The following is a 14,217-nucleotide window of genomic DNA, read 5'->3' on the forward strand; positions in this document are numbered from 1 at the left end:
GAGGATGATCGGAGTTAAACTGCGAACTGGACTTTGCACACAAAAATACATCGGACAGACAGACGGACACCGCTAAATCGATTCAGAATTTAATTCAAAGGCGATCGGTATACAAAACGATGGCTATGACTAGACCTTCCCGGTGTTACATACAAATGCAAAAAATTGGTATACCCTGTACCTGTGAGGCACATAAAAAGAAATATTTTTAAGAAAAATATTTGTTAAAAATTGCCGCTGGTGAGATTTGAACCAGCGTTTCTTAGTTTTTCATTCATAATAAGAAAGAACATCTCAGGTAATAGTTAGAATGTCATGCCGTGATGTCATATTTCAATCATATCACAAACATTTGAATAGACGTTTTGATGCAGGGTGTTCAATGGTGATTGTGGATGAGTGCGCTAAAGCCTTCTGTTATGGTGCCAACAGACCCAAGTTCAACCCCCGTTGGAAACAAAGAAGTTTTTCAATTTGTAAAAATTGGATAATAAGGAATTAAAAGTGTAACAAAAAATACTGATAAAAATTGAAATTGAAGAGAACATTTTTGTTTTTTAGTTTCTTCATCCAAATGAACTTCCAAGACACAACTTTTAAAGATCATAATGATGTCGTAATTAGTTCAAAAGTTATAACTCTTTCAATTCATACTTTTTAATTTCCAAAGCTTTATTTTCAAAAACTTTCAATTTTAATATTTTTTTTTTCGATTGCATAAAAAAGGAAGTTCTCTCAAAGACCTTTCCAACAGTATATTATATTAGACTATTGCTTAGTAAACTGCTAAACCTAACTAACTCATGTGAAATAGATCATTGTAAATTGTTTATATGGGGGCTATACCTAAATCTGAACAAATTTCGAAAAAAATTTGGCACACTTGACGATACCATCCATTTACTCCTTGTGCAAAATTTGAAGCAAATCATTTGCAGAATTATAAAAAAAAAAGATTTGTAACCACTGTGCAGCGTTCAATAATGTCGTCCTAAAATTAGAAACAGAATTATTTTTTATTTGCAAGCAGGTCAAATTCGGAGCTGGGCTATACAGGACTTTTATATAGACCCATAAACTGAACTCGCGATTTGACGTCTTCAGGACGTAGCAAACGCCATTGTATCTGATTTGTCTCAAATTATTGGGAGTGTAAGATAAAAATGCGTGATTTTTTCTAAAACGACTCTTCTTTTGACTTAATCCGCGAATCGAACCAGTTTCACAAGAACGAAAATGTTGCCCAGCTAGGTTAAATGTTATCGATTGGGGCAAGTGGTAATCAGAAGGAGCAATGTCAGGGCTAAACGGATGATGGTGTAGGAATTTCCATTTGAGCGTTTACAAATGAGTCTTTACGGTTTTCTCAACATTTGGCCCACACTGAAAAAAATTTGGTATTGATTCCGAGCCAAAGAAGCGGAGAATACAAGTAAGGATATTTTTAAGACACAATTCTCTTTTAAAATCGGGTTTTGTGTACTTGCTTCTAGGAAGCAAATTTTACTTTTTCGCTTTTTCAGCTTTTTTTCTTCATATGCTATCAAAGTCCTTTAAAAACAAGCTAACGACGACTTTATTATCCAAATTAAGACTCGGCTTCTAGTAGAAATATGTTGTGTTTCAAGTAAAAAACGTCTTTAAAATAAAGTGTTGAAAAACATGTCCTATATTTGACCGATTTTTTGCTTTGTAGTCAAGATGCAAAAAGACAACACATTTAAAGACAATTTCATTAAATTTAAAGATTTTTTCTAAATTATTAAAGTCAAGTTGATTTTAGCCCAAACATTTTTTCTTTCATGTTATGATATCCATTTTTAAATCAAATCACTTAATTATAAGGACAATACGACTTCAGTGAAAAGTTTATCGACCTTTGGTCAAGGAAAAAAACTTTATACTAGAGAAATGCGTCTTCTATGCTAAGCAAAATTTGCATTCGTATTTTAATGACATGAAATCTTTGACCTCACGATTATATTTTTTTCAGTGCATGCCGATGCATTAATTAGGTTAGGTTAGGCGGAAGCCCGATGTATCAGGCTCACTTAGACCATTCAGTCCATTGTGATAGCACAGTGGTCTCTCTTATCTCTCTCTCTCTCTTATCACTAAGTGCTACCCGATTCCATGTTAAGCTCAATGACAAGGGACCTCCTTTTTATAGGAGGTCCCTTGTCATTGATTTACATTATGCGCTTTACAGACTACCAGTTATTCCGGACGGAATGTCGGTGTTTGAAAAGAATCTTACAGTGTGTCGGATCGATACGACTTGTCGGCGATTACTAAATAATCGGTAAATGCGTTATCGATCCCATAAACATGCAGCAGTATCGATTATGCCTTCGGACTTAACTTATAATTTGCACAATATATGGGATATGTTCGACACGAGCACTGTCGTCCGGAATAATTGATAGTCTGTAATGCGCTTTACAGACTATCAGTTATTCCGGATGGAATGTCGGTGTTTGTAAAGAATCTTATAGTGTGTCGGATCGATACGACTTGTCGGCGATGACTAAATAGTCGGTAAATGTGTTATCGATCCCATAAACATGCAGCAGTATGGATTGGTCTTAACTTCTAATGTGCACAATATATGGGATATATTCGACACGAGCACTGTCGTCCGGAATAACTGATAGTCTGTAAAGCGCATAAAGCGCGTTAATTGCATTCGGAACAAAACTCCTGTGAAAGTTTTACTCGATTGCAACATCCTATAGTCCCCATCGGGTCACTAAGTAATGGCCGAAACGTCAACATAAGTTTCCTTCAATGAATTTTAGGGTTTGCCCTAGTTAGGGTTAAACAAATAATTTTTCTCGCACTTTTCATCACTAGTAACGATGGGATTCAAAAACCTTTTCTTTGTTCCCTTTGGAGCAGCTGTTCATAAGTATCCCGCAAAAGCTGTTTTATGATTTCAAGAGTCTCTTGGAAGAGCAAATTTCATCCTATCCGATTGAATGTAAGGGGTAATATTCACGGACTGACAATTATATAACCCCCCTATAAACCGACCCCTGATTTGACTTCTGGAACATCTTGGATGAACAAATGTCATCCGATCCGGTTGAAATTTCGTACGATGTCAGTATATGCTTTCTAATAAATCAATCAATCAAAACTTGCCCATAATTATATAGGCCCATATAAACCGATCCCAAGATTTAATTTCCAAAACCTCTTGCAAGAGCAAATTTTATCCGATTCGGTTAAAATTTGGTACGCGATAGTAGTATACGCCCTCTAACAACCATGCACAATTTGGTAACATAGGTACATATTTATGTTCGTTCGGGTGGAAGTTGACACTCTAATTACGTCGCGAAAATTGTTTCATTTCGATTACTATGCTCAAGTTTTTTTGGGGTTCAATTACTAAATTAATTAAAATTCAAAAATTAATTGAAAGTCTATTAAAAAATGAATTGATATTATTAATTTTTGTGATTGATGTCTATTTCTAATTAAAAAATTTGTTGAATCAATTAAATTTGTATTTGAATATTTTTTAAAACTCGACTAAGACTTCAATTGGAAAAAAAATTTGCTGTGTTCTGTGTACAGACTCTTCTACATAAACCGATCAAGGAACGGTTTTATAGGTATTAAACTGTCTTTTTTCCTTGTCAAAGTTGCAGCTTTTTTAAAAGAAAACCATCCCAGTTATAAATCCAATTTATTTAAAAAATGAGTACCCTAAAATAAAAAGAAAGCTTTAAAGTAGAAATTATGAAATTTCATTTAATTAAAATTTCTTTCTTTTAAAGAATTAATTTCGAAATAATTTTTTATGACTTGACATGCCCAAACTTCCTCACACTTGCCTAGACTACGAAAATGTTCGCCACAGTATGCCAATCATTATTTAATGTTATTTCTAAATATTTGTCATTTTCTGCTTATTGTTTTATTTCAACAATATACAAATATTTATCCAGCTTCCTGCAGGACATTGTCACCAAAGATCTATTTCTTCTGAATGAGAGGCGACCATATAATGGACATTGTATAGGAACGAAGTAAATTCGTTAGAATAGGAAATGACAAAACCGTAACAAATTTGTCATTGTTCCCTAATAACAAAAGAGTACTACCTTAACGGAAGCCTATACAAGATTCTAAGAACGTTTAAGATCCTTGACATTACTGTTAAATTTAAGAAAAAAAAAGAAAATCTCCTTACGGGGACAATGACCGTATGGTCCATACCCAAAAGATGAATGGGACAAAAAAGTCAGGGTCACTCTGAGCATACGCCCTATCGATATCAATTCATCTTATCTGTGAATCCATTCATGACAAGATAGCCTTGCCTAAATGATGTCCTTTCCATTTCACTGCTGGTGCGTGAGAAAAGTATCCCGTAGAGTCTTTCAACAAAACAATAACCGAAACCGAAACGAAAAATACAAATTGCATTACACGCCTTTTAAATTAACAAACACCACATTACCAGCCACTAACACCACCATCAAGGGGTATTAGTTTGGGCCCATTAGTAATTAGGGGTTTCATGGTTTGGCCGGATTTACAAATGTTTTTCTCTCTATCTCGGCAGTGATGATGCACGATGACAGTATATGCAGGAGCAGCACACACAGCATCAGTTCACTCAGCAGGACATCTGTAATTGGTATGTGTTTAGTGAATTTCACGCCAAGTCATAATGTCCTTTTCGAAAAAAATACGAATGCCCCTTTTCTTTGCCATTGTCAGAGGGTATGCAGCGTATGAGAGTGTGTTTGTGTCTATGACCTACAGCAATTCGTTGATCATTTGATGAACTGAACAAAAATTGCCATAAATTATGTGTCCGTCTGTTGAACTGGCCTTTGCTCTGGGTGTGATCGGAGGGAGTTTTGTTTTGTCTGCAATTTTTCAGTGAGTCAGTGAAAATTTCGCACAAACAAAAATTCAATGAAAAGGCAGATACATTTGTTATCTTCGGGGAATTAGAAAATCTTGACATTTGCTTTATTTGTGATTATGGATGGTTATAAATTGTCGTAAAATGTCTATAAAGATTTAATTACATCCTATGGGATCGCAATGTTGTTGTAATATCCAAAACGAAATTTATTATCTAATCAAAGGAATGACATAACGAATATATGCCTTATTGAAATTTTATCTTTCAGCCTATTTGATTGTATTTCAATTTCTTTATTACAAAAAAATACGTGTATTCCTTAAGAAGCTTCTGTAATTAAAGACAAACCTTTGACATATATTTTTTTTATAACAGTCGGGTTTTCCTAAATGGAAATATGAAGAAAGATTTGAAGTTTATATCTAAACACCAACGAGAGTGAATTTTCCTTTTCTTATCAGTTTTTTTTGTTTTGTTATTAAATTAGGCCCTGGTATACCATCCAAATTGACCGCAAATTTTAAATAATTAGGTTTATTTATGATGATGTGCAAAAAAGGAACACTGAGGACAACCCTTTACCGTTCAGATATTTTAATGTCCCAGAAAAAAAAAAGCATCGCTAAAAAAGTAATGAAAATGTTCTTTTTGGATCCGGAAGTGGTGCAAAATTGACGCAGAAGCGATGAATTTAACATGGGCTTGTCATTGGATGGAAGACCTCCATTTCAACAGCCGTTGCACTGAATTTGCGTCACTTTTTTAGGTGTGATCCGAATTCAATGTTTTGGATGTAAATTAAAAAATTCTGTGATATTTTGTCAAATATATTCACAACTTTTTCAGATTTGTACCATTTTATGAAAGTTAAAATTACCCATTAAAAGTATGAAAAAACAAAGTTATAAAAATTTAATTAAAAGAACTTCCTGGGTAGTTAAAATAAAGAACATCATTGGGAGCACATCTTCGGGAAGTGCTTTTAAAGTTGTGCCTTTGAAAGAACTTCCAAATTTTTTTGCTGGGGTACAGTGACACACATATGTATTGTCACACCAAGTATTGGCACACAATTTTGTTTAAAAAAACACATGTTACAGCCCAGCAAAAAAAATTGGAAGTTCTTCCAAAGGCACAACTTTAAAAGCACTTCCAGAAGATGCACTCCCAATGATGTTCTTTATTTTAACTACCAAGGAAGTTCTTTTAATTCAATTTTTTATAACTTGGTTTTTTCATACTTTTAATGGATAATTTTAACTTTTTTTGTTTCAAATTGGTTAAAAACAGTTTAAGAATTCATAAAATGGTACAAGTCATTTAAATTTCGTCGAAAAAAATGATAAATCTAATCTGATAAAATAGAAGATTTTTGAAAATATTTGAGGTCAAACGTTTCCGACAATCGTTAGAATCCATTAAAAATTATAAAAAATTATAAAAATTATTTATTTGACAAAATATCACAGAATTTTTTAATTTACATCCAAAACATTGAATTCGGATCACACCTAAAAAAGTGATGCAAATTCAGTGCAACGGCTGTTCAAATGGAGATCTTCCATCCTATGACAAGCCCATGTTAAATTCATCGCTTCTGCATCAATTTTGCACCACTTCCGGATCCAAAAAGAACATTTTCATTACTTTTATGGCGACGCTTTTTTTGCTGGGAAGCGATCCCAGCTGGGAAGTGATCTTTAGACTTTCCTTACAGGTTTTTACTAAAATTGTGTTCCACCCTAGTGCATTAGCCAACTTAAATTTTGAGTCTATAGATTTTGTAAAAGTTGTCCAAATCGAGTGATATTTAAATGTATATATAGCACCCAACACATTTGACGGATATGGTATCGAAAATTTAGATCTACAATGTGGTGCAGGGTATAATATAGTCGGCCCCGCCCGACTTTAGACTTTCCTTACTTGTTTATTTTAGAAAACTTTTTGTTCTTTACATATTTAATTTATGAAAAATCAAAAAAGGGACACTTTTTTAAATTTGTTCTTTGGTACATCTAGTACTTTTTGGGCATACCTTTTTGTTTGATAAAAGTATCAAGCAGTCTAGACAATGAATAGACAATTTTTTTTGTTTCATTTGTACCATATTCCCCCATTCATCCATCAACACTGTATCAAATTTAATCGAAATCGGTTAATAATAGTGACTTGAATACTGCGATCATCAAATACATGGTCAGGCGGATGGACACCAAGGGCTAAACCGACTCAGTAGGTGGTTCTCAGTCGATCGGTATATATTTTATGGAGCTGAAAATCAATATTTCTGGTAGGCACATTTTTAGCAGATACCCTGACCAATATTTGGTTTAGGGTGCTGTGGCACTGTATGTGTGCCATTTCAGTGCAGGGTTTCACACTACCTTCAATTAAGTTCATTAAAAAAATGAGCAAGATATTTCTCTCCGTGTCCAAATACCAGAAAAAACTATTTCATCGGCATGATAAGTATTCCAATCAGAATAAAAATGATTTTTAAACATTTTGAGGCATCATTTGTTTCGTTTGTTGTTGTCGGTTTCTTCTTCAATCATTATTGTTGTTTTGATTTCAGCTTAAAACCATGCATTGACTAAACTACAAGAGTAGCTTAACCAACAGAGGAAAAGTATATTTTTAAGCTTTGATTAAGTCGCATAATTTTAAACATTCATATGCGCTGCATGTCTGTGTTTACGTATCATAAATACTCAGCACCATGGATCAAATATAATATTTCTTTCGGGAAAAGGTTTGAGTTTTCGAATAATTTTAACCTGCCCTCTAAATATGCATGTAAACCAAAGAAAAAATGCCTTTGATATGATCTGAAATCGAAATTCGGTCGTGCATGAGATATGAAATCGGGAAATTTTACTTCAAGATTTGGGCAGCTTGGATGATAAGTGACCGCATCTATGTCATCACCTAAAGAAGTTTGGAAGACCGAAATTTGTCATATCCCTCTATGGACCTAAAGTATTTCTAGAATCCCAGAGTTGCCATGGAATTTTTTATTAAAAGTAGAATTGTTAGTTTTTACCTACATCAAAAGTCGAGAGTCGATTTGAGTTAGATTTGAGACGATTTCCAAATTCGATTATTCTATCCTATTCTTAAAAGTGGGTAATGCTATGTTTACACCGACTCGTTTTCCTCATTCGTTTTTCCAAAACATTTCACTGTTCACACCGGGTTGAGATGTTTTAGTTTGACAGTTACCGTGGAAACTAGAAATTCACATTTACTCGAAATTCACATATATACAACCTATGTTCAAATTATTACCGCGAGCACAAAGGGAAAAAATTTTGTATGTTATTTTCACATGTCCATGTTCTTAAAAGCCTTTGTTTATTCTTTTTTCTATGAAACTTATTTCAATATTTTGACATATATTTTGAATAGGGTATGTTATTCGGGGTATATTCCAAATTAGGTGGGTTCGCATTCTAAAATTGACGTGTTTTGGAGGAAAACTTGTGTTTTGAACTTGTTTTTTAGTATGGCGAAAACGACTCGTTTTGAAGTGCTTATAAAGGGAAAACATTTCAAACTCCAAAACATGCTTGGTGAGAACACCGTATAAGTCAAATTTTGAAATTACAAAAAAACGACTAGTAGGATCTATACACAAAAAGTGCACCCGGTTCCAAAGATTTTGTCTTTACTCTAATGAGTTTGGTATTGATTCCGAACCAAAGAAGCGGACTACAAGTAAGGATACTTTTAAGACACAATTCTCTTTTAAATTTCGGTTTTGTGTACTTAAATCTAGGAAGCAAATTTTAATTGTTCGTTTTTGTCAGCTTTTTTTCTTCATATGCTGTCAAAGTCCTTTAAAAACGTGTTAAGGACAACTTTATTTCTAAATTCAAACTCGACTTCCTATAGAAATTATGTTATGTTTCAATTAAAAAACATCTTTAAAATAAAATTTTGAGAAACATGTCCTATTTTTGAACACTTTTTTACTTTGTACTCAAGATGCAAAAAGACAAGAAATTTAAAGACATTTCCATTAATTTTAAAGAATTTTTCTGAATTATTAAAGACAAGTTGACCTTTGCCCAAAAAATTTTTCTTTCACGTTATGATACCTTTTTTAAGTCGAATCCCTTAATTATAAGGATAAAACGACTTTTTTGAAAGGTTTATCGACTTCTAGACAAGGAAAAACTTTATATTAGAGAAGTGTGTCTTGTATGCTAAGCAAAATTCGCATTCGTATTTTAAGGACATGAAATCTTTGGCCTCATGACAATATTTTTTTCAGTGTAGACATCGAAGGAGGAAAACCAGTATAAAATTGCTAACCACTTCATAGCAGGTTGGCTTATAAGTCCCCGGTCTGACACATAGATTACGTCGCTAGTATTAAATCCATATTAGTTTTAAATAGTACCAACCTTCAAATGATTCGTGTCAAAATTTGACGTCTGTAAGTCAATTAGTTTGTGACATAGAGCGTCTTTTGTGAAGCAACTTTTGTTATTGTGAAAAAAAATGGAAAAAAAAGGAATTTCGTGTTTTGATAAAATACTGTTTTCTGAAGGGAAACAATACGGTGGAAGCAAAAACTTGCCTTGATAATGAGTTTCCGGACTCTGCCCCAGGGAAATCAACAATAATTGATTGGTATGCAAAATTCAAGCGTGGTGAAATGTGCACGGAGGGCGGGCAACGCAGTGGACGCCCGAAAGAGGTGGTTACCGACGAAAACATCAAAAAAATCCACAAAATGATTTTGAATGACCGTAAAATGAAGTTGATCGAGATAGCAGAGGCCTTAAAGATATCAAAGGAACGTATTGGTCATATCATTCATCTATATTTGGATATGCGGAAGCTCTGTGCAAAATGGGTGCCGAGTTTTTCCGTCGATATGTAACAATGGATGAAAGATGGCTCCATTACTAAACTCCTGAGTCCAATCGACAGTCGTCTGAGTGGACAGCGACCGGTGAACCGTCTCCGAAGCGTGGAAATACTCAAAAGTCCGCTGGCAAAGTAATGGCCTCTGGGATGGGAAAAACTATCAACAGTGACTATTATACGGCGTTATTGTACCGTTTGTAGGTCAACATCGCGGCAAAACGGTCCCATATGAAGAACAAAAAAGTGTTGCTCCACCAAGACAACCCACCGTGCCACAAGTCATTGAGAACGATGGCAAAAATTCATGAATTGGGCTTCGAATTGCTTCCCCACCCACCGTATTCACCAGATCTGGCTCCCAGGGACTTTTTCTTGTTCTCAGACCTCAAAAGGATGCTCGCAGGGAAAAAATTTGGCTACAATGAAGAGGTGATCGCCGAAAATAAGGCCTATTTTGAGGCAAAACCGAAGGAGTACTACCAAAATGGTATCAAAAAAATGGAAGGTCGTTATAATCGTTGTATCGCTCTTGAAGGGAACTATGTTGAATAAAGGGTGATACGGTCAAAATTTGGTCAATATAAACTTGACGTATTTCTTTCAATTTTGCATTTAAAAAACCTGAACACCCCTCATTTTGAAGGTGTGTGTGTAGAATGTTGCTCCTATTTTTCATAGCTTCCGGGACTGTCAACCAAGAAATTTACGTGAAAGAGTGTTTGAATAAACGTCTGCTGCCTTTCCTGAAGAAACACGGTTGTTCCGTACTGTTTTGGTCGGATTTGGCATCTTGCCATTACGGTAAAAAAGGCCATGGAGTGGTACGCCGCCAACAACGTGCAGGTGGTTCCCAAGGCCAAGAACCCTCCCAACACGCCAGAGCTCCGCCCAATTGAGAAATACTGGGCTATTGTCAAGCGGAACCTAAAGAAGACCAAAAAACTGCTAAGGAAGTGCAGCAGTTCAAGGCAAACTGGCTTTCTGCGGCGCAGAAGGTGGACAAGGTGGCTGTACAAAATCTGATGGCAGGTGTCAAGCGTGAGGCCCGGCAATTCGGATTTGGAAAAGCGAAAGCCTAACTGAATATTTTTCCTGAATTTTATACTAATTGAACTTGAAAAAGAAATTTAATTTGATTTTTTAAATAAACGATTTCACCGATTTACACGCGTTTTCCCTTGACCACATTTTGACCGTATCACCGTTTAATAAGAACGAATTTTGACAAAAAATGTGTTTTTCTTTGTTAGACCGGGGCCTTATCAGCCAACCTGTTATTTTTCCTGTCGGAAAAATATAAATGCTACTCCGATTAGGTTGAGAGTGAAGCCGCATACTAGAGCTCGACAGAAGCAGGATTTTTTTTGCCGAAGCCGATGTTAGACAAAAAAAAAGAAATAATCGCTTGAAATTTTTGATTAAAAATATGGAGTGTTAAATTCAATATTAGCATATTTTATTCAACAAAGGCTTAAAACAAAACAACTATAAAATGTAATTCAGTGAATATCTTATAATATTCTTTTAGAACTTGTAGACTTTTTATGTTTTAATGACAAACAAGGATTTCTTATAAATTTTTTACGTTTGATTTGTACTGGGTGTTTTGACTAACGCAAAATCAACAATTCGATATGAAATAAATTATTCAAAAAGCTAGATCCTAGATTTGAAAACACGTAGGTGGCTAAAAAATTTTCTTTATTTTAAACAAGCCGCATCCGTAGCTCGGAATCAATACCAAAATCCTTAATGGAAGGTTAAAATCTGTGGATCCTAGTAAACTTTTTATCAGTGTGAAGTCAAATTCCTTATAACCGGACATGTTGTTTTTTCAGTGTAGCAATGTGCGTATGCACATTTCCATTCAATTGACTCAAAAGTCATAGCAAGCAATTGAAATAACGACTATCAAAAATTTTCAATTCTTTTGTCTCATTCCAAAAAGAAAAAATCATCTGTTTGAGAATAAACAGAAACGAGACTATCACAAATGCTATGACGATGAAACTTCAATTGTGGAATTTTTGGTACGTGTATTAAATAGAGTCTTGCTTGTACTTACTTTGAAGAAACAAATCTCCTAACCCCTCACTGTTGGACCCTTCGCCATGGCTCGTGAAATGGGCCAAACAAAAGCTAATGTTTGCACAGTTGGACTATCATTTGGATCGACATTATTAATAGATGACAATGGCGTAAAGACGCAATGAAACAACAACATCAACTTGGGGAAGTCAATGTATCGTTTTAAGGGTATTTTCTATTCAATATCGATCGACATTAATTTGACACAAACGAGCGGTAGAAGTTTCGTTCAATGAAAACACGCCAGCAACAAAAAACATGAAAACGGACAGACTTATATGGCATATTTAAGTCTATAAACAAACACCATGATCAAGCACAATATTCGTAAGAGAAAGAAGTGATGTTTGTCCAACATCTAAATGAGATCCAATTGTAGTGGGAATACCATTGATAGGCCATGGAACAACATATGTACAGACATGGACCAACCAACCGACAACATATGTTTGGTTGGCATTCCAATAATTCATCGTTAAATGGTCATTCCTACTGACAGAATTCTAAAAATGACAATGATTTCAAAAGGAGTTGGTGTTGGCTCAGGAGGCCCATCTTGGCTACTTTCTTAGTAGAATGTCCTCTATTCTCTGTAAAAAAATATAAGTCATAACACACGTCAACTGTTCAAACAAACCTTAGCAGAAACAGTTCCTAGCCCGTTTTGATTACCAAAATATTTTCTATATTGCAACATTGTCCAATATCAATTGCTCTTTTTCTTTCTTTTCATCCGAAAAAATAACTTACAATAGATTTCCATACAAAAGAACCCCTTAGGATTTCCTGGATATCTTCCCAAGAATGAATTTAACAAAAAATAACTAAAACAATCAAAAAGGTTCGTTGATGTAAGCCTCAATCCAATTTCCGGTATCCGATGTTGTTTCTATGTGGACTGTGTGTTTGAGCCTCATCGTTTGTATTACCAAAATCGCATTTCAATAGAAATCACCAACTATTGTTGGAAGAATGATAAATTGGCCTAGAGCCACTACCGTTTGAGAGTAGGCAAGACAAGTGTGACAGAGCTAAGGCTCGTCACACATGTTCCTCCTTTACTTCAAAGCCGACATTCATACAATGCAATTTTTTTTATCGGGAATTTCCGCTTTAGGGTTTATTTACATTCTACACCAAACTCTAGAGCCATGACTAAATAGTGGCGCCCAACGTTTAGCAAATCCACATTGAAACGACTTCAGCTACTCAGCTAGGCCAATGGAATGTTTTGGTCTTGTTGCGATGGATGAGAAATGACATGTGGGGTTCATATACGCTTTTAATATTCAAAACTATAACAATAGCCTCATTTACAAATAGAGCATTATTTAGAAAGCCTTCTTGGGAAATCATCTCACGTTTCGAACAGTAGCCGTTTCGTGTAGATTTCGTTTTGCCCATAAGGCAAGATCAAAACCTGGAATGCCGCCTTATTAGTTTGCATATGAAAGATTCTTTCCGTAGTTATTATGGAAGAGATGTGGAGAGATGTCATAACTTAAAGTTGATGGCGAAGATGAGAATAATAAATAGCTCATAAAGATACTTCACGTGCCTTGGTAATTTCATTGTCAATGTAGATCGCTGACATCATCTATGATGACAAAGAAGCTAGGTGAGTTATTGCACGTAAGTGTAATAGGCGCGTTCAACTCATTTGAAAATCGAAAGCTGTTTCCGGGACAATCAACACGAACACTGGTTGAAATAAAACAGATTTTCAGTTTCCAAAGGGCGCTATGATAATGGGCCCCGAATGTGAGACTCTTCTTTATCCATTTATTCAGTATCCATTTATTCAGTCCATTTATTCAGTCCATTTATTCAGTATCTCAGCTAATTTATAGATTATTCCTTTACATCAAAAACGTAGTACTCTCAAAGAGAGATGCAAATTCCAATGATTCGTGTTCTAAATTTAAGGAAAAAAATTAAATCAAAGTTTATGACCTTTATTTTAATTAAATTTCTCTTTTACAAAGGCATTTGTCCTTAATGTTGTGTAAATATCGAGTCCTAAAATTAATATGGCATAATTTTATTAATTAATTCATTAATTAGTTTTTCAGCATAGTGTAACGTTCCGTCATTTTATGACGCCTAGGTCTTATATGGCTTCACTTAATGAAACTTGCAAAAAAATATGCCAATGAATATCAAAAAATTATATCCCTCAACTAAAAGCTAGCAATTCATAATATTTACTACAACAAAGTTATGAAAAGTAATTTCAGTGCATAATTTTTTTTACTATATGAAAAACATTTAAGTAGCCGTATAATTGCAAAGAACGAAACGTACGAAATGTGTTAATCGTTACTTTAAACAAAACCTAAATTTCACATCAATGACCTCGA

Source organism: Haematobia irritans, chromosome 1 (assembly GCF_050003625.1).
Source record: "Haematobia irritans isolate KBUSLIRL chromosome 1, ASM5000362v1, whole genome shotgun sequence".
Classification (NCBI taxonomy): Eukaryota; Metazoa; Arthropoda; class Insecta; order Diptera; family Muscidae; genus Haematobia; species Haematobia irritans.